This window comes from Vulpes vulpes, chromosome X, assembly GCF_048418805.1.
Source record: "Vulpes vulpes isolate BD-2025 chromosome X, VulVul3, whole genome shotgun sequence".
NCBI classification, from domain to species: domain Eukaryota; kingdom Metazoa; phylum Chordata; class Mammalia; order Carnivora; family Canidae; genus Vulpes; species Vulpes vulpes.
The window spans coordinates 109,243,878-109,247,300 of record NC_132796.1 but is presented as its reverse complement, the minus strand read 5'-3'; the positions used below and the strand labels follow the sequence as shown (position 1 = coordinate 109,247,300).

The following is a 3,423-nucleotide window of genomic DNA, read 5'->3' as shown; positions in this document are numbered from 1 at the left end:
CACTGATGAAAGAAATGAAGATGACGTAAAGAAATGGAAAGACATTCCATGATTGTGGATCAGAAGAACAAATCTTGTTAAAATGTCTATACTACCTAAAGGAATCTACACATTTAATGCAAACCTATCAAATTACCAACAGCATTTTTCAATGAGCTAGAACAAACAATCCTAAAATCTGTATGGAACCACAAAAGACCCTGAATAGCCAAAACAGTCTTGAAAAAGCAAAGCAAAGCTAGAGGCATCACAATTCCAGACTTCAAGTTACATTACAAAGCTGTAGTAATCAAAACAGTATGGTACTTGCACAAAAATAGACGCATAGATCAATGGAACAGAATAGAAAACCAAGAAATAAACTCACAACTATATGGCCAATTAATCTTTGACAAAGGAGGTAAGAAAACAGGGGAAAGACCATTTCTTCAACAAATGGTGTTGGGAAAACTGGACAACAACATGCAAAAGAATGAGTGGAACAGGACCACTTTCTTACACCAAACACAAAAATAAACTCAAAATGGATGAAAAACCAAAATGTGATTCAGGAAACTGTAAAAATCCTATCTCTAGGATAGGAAGGATCTCTCACAGGATGTAATCTCTTTGACATTGGCCGGAGCAACTTCCTCCTAGATATATCCCCCAAGGCGAAGGAAACAAAAGCAAAAATAAACTATTCAGACTACATCAAAATAAAAAGCGTTTGTACAGTGAAGGAAACAATCAAAAAAACTAAAAGGCAACCTATAGAAAGGGAGAAGATATTTACAAATGACAAATCTGTTAAAAGGTTAGTATCCAAAATCTATAAAGAGATTATACAGCTGCACACTCAAAAAGCAAACAATCCAATTAAAAATTGGGCAGAAGATATAGACACTTTTCCAAAGAAGACAGTCAGATGTCCAATAGAAAGATGAAAAGATGCTCAACATCACTCATCATCAGGGAATTGCAAATCAAATCAACAGTGATATATCATCTCACACCTGTCAGAATGGCTAAAATCAACAACAGAAGACACAGCAGGTGTTGACAAGGTTGTGGAGAAAGGGGAATGCTTTTGCACTGTTGGCAGGAAAGCAAACTGGTGCAGACACGCTGTTAAACAGTTTGGAGTTTCCTCAAAAAGTTAAAAATAGAACTAACCAAGATCCAGCACTACTAGGTATTTATCCAAAGAATACAAAAATACTAATTCAAAGGGATACATGCATCCCGATGTTTATAGCAGCGTTATCAACAATAGCCAAATTACGGACGTAGCCCAAGTGTCCATCAGTTGACGAATGGATAAAGATGAGATGATGATGATGATGATGACGATGTGTGTGTGACGGAATATTACTTAGCCGTAAAAAAGAATGAGATCTTGCCATTTGCAATGACATGGACAGAGTTACCGAGTATCATGCTAAGTGAAATATGTCAGTCAGAGAAAGACAGATGCCATATGATTTCACTCATATGTGGAATTTAAGAAATAAAACAAATGAGCAATGGGAAAAGAGAGAGAAAGAAACCAAGAAACAGACTCTTAACTATAGACAAAAAACTGATAGTTACCAGAGGGGAGGTGGGGGTGATGGGTGAAAAAGGTGATGGGGATTAAGGAGTTCACTTGTTGTGAGGAGCACTGGGTTTTGGAAGTTTTCAATCACTATATGGTACACTTGGTACTAATATAACACTGTATGTTAACTAACTGGAATTTAAATAAAATCTTAAAAAATGAATAAAAATAAAACATTGGAAACCTTCTTTATTTTTTATTGTTTGTTTTGTTTTGTTTTTTACCTCTGAACCTTTTATTGGCCTCCTGCTCCTCAAAGGGTACCCTGTTTTGCTGCTTCAACGCCTCAGAATTTTGGTGTTGTTGGTCTCAGACACCACCTTGCCAGCCACGATCTTGCGGGTGGTGGTCTTCTGGATGGTCTGCAATGAGTTGCTGCTGTCCAGGGCGTCAGTAAGACTGAGGTCCTCCCCGTCTTCCAACAGGCCACGGTAGGTGGCAATCTCAACCTCCAGCTTGACCTTGACGTTCAGCAGGGCCTTGTACTCCTGGGCCTGGCGCTGCCCCTCTGCCCGGGTCTGGGACAGCTCTGACTCCAGGTGCAGCAGGACCCCATTGAGCTGCTCCATCTGCATCACGTAGCGGGTCTCGACCTCCCTCACGCTGTTCTCCAAGCTGGCCTTCAGGTTTCTCATGGAGTCCAGGTTGATCTCCAAGGACTGGGCGGTACGTCTCAGCTCCGTGAGGGTCATCTCAGCTTCTCCGATCTCAGCGGTCTGTGTGGTGACCACTGTGGTGCTCTCCTCGATCTGCTGAGACCAGTACTTGTCCAGCTCCTCCCAGTTCTTCTGAGCCAGCTCATCATACTGGGTCCGGATATCTGCCATGATCTTGCTGAGGTCCTGAGATTTGGGGGCATCCAACTCCACCATCAACCCAGAGTTGGCGATTTGGTTTTGTAGACCCTTTACTTCCTCCTCGTGCTTCTTCTTCATGAAGAGCAGCTCCTCCTTGAGAGCCTCGATCTCTGTCTCTAGCTGCAGCCCAGTGACATTGGTGTCATCAATGACCTTGTGGAGCCCATGGATGTCGCTCTCCATGGACTGGCGCATGGCCAGCTCCATCTCATACTTGACAGAAGTCGTCAGCAGCGAGCCGGGCATTGTCAGTCTGCAGAATGATGCGGGCATTGTCCACAGCACTTGCAAAGATCTGAGCCCTCAGGTCCTCGATGGCCTTGAAGTAATGCCCCCAGTCTCTGACCTGGGGACCCTTCTCCAGGTGTTCCCGGATTTTCATCTCCAGTCTCTGATTATCAGCCTCCAGGCTCCTCACCCTCTCCAGGTAGGAGGCCAGGTGATCATTCAGGTCTTGCATGGTCTCCTTCTCACCCTGGTGCCCCCTATGCCCGCCAGACCCCCGGCCAGCCCCGCGGCCGGGCCCCCGGACCCCCAGCTGCCCCGGAAGCTGGTGGAGCAGGATATGGAGATCCGGGAGCCCGGGCCCCCTGCGCCTGCATAGACACTGGCCGCGCTGCTGCTGATGGGCCGGACCCGGTGGCTGGACACCTGCACGGAGCCCAGGGACCGGTAGTTGGAGGAGAAGGTGGAGCAGGCAGTGAAGCTCATGCTGCTCGGAGAGCCAGAGGGCGACTCGGGAGGCCAGAGCTCAGGCTCGGGCCAGGGACCTGGAAACCTTCTTTAAAATATATCTTAAAGGGATCCCTGGGTGGCGCAGCGGTTTGGCGCCTGCCTTTGGCCCAGGGCGCGATCCTGGAGACCCGGGATCGAATCCCACCTCGGGCTCTCGGTGCATGGAGCCTGCTTCTCCCTCTGCCTGTGTCTCTGCCTCTCTCTCTCTCTCTCTCTCTCTCTCTCTCTATCATAAATAAATAAATAAATAAA

At 46.3% G+C, this 3,423-nt stretch overlaps 1 pseudogene; it reads right to left on the bottom strand.

The window, feature by feature from the left end:
- Positions 1-1,802: 1,802 nt before the first annotated feature.
- On the bottom strand, positions 1,803-3,152 carry LOC112927687 (keratin, type I cytoskeletal 18 pseudogene; annotated as a pseudogene).
- Between the last annotated feature and the right edge of the window lie 271 nt (positions 3,153-3,423).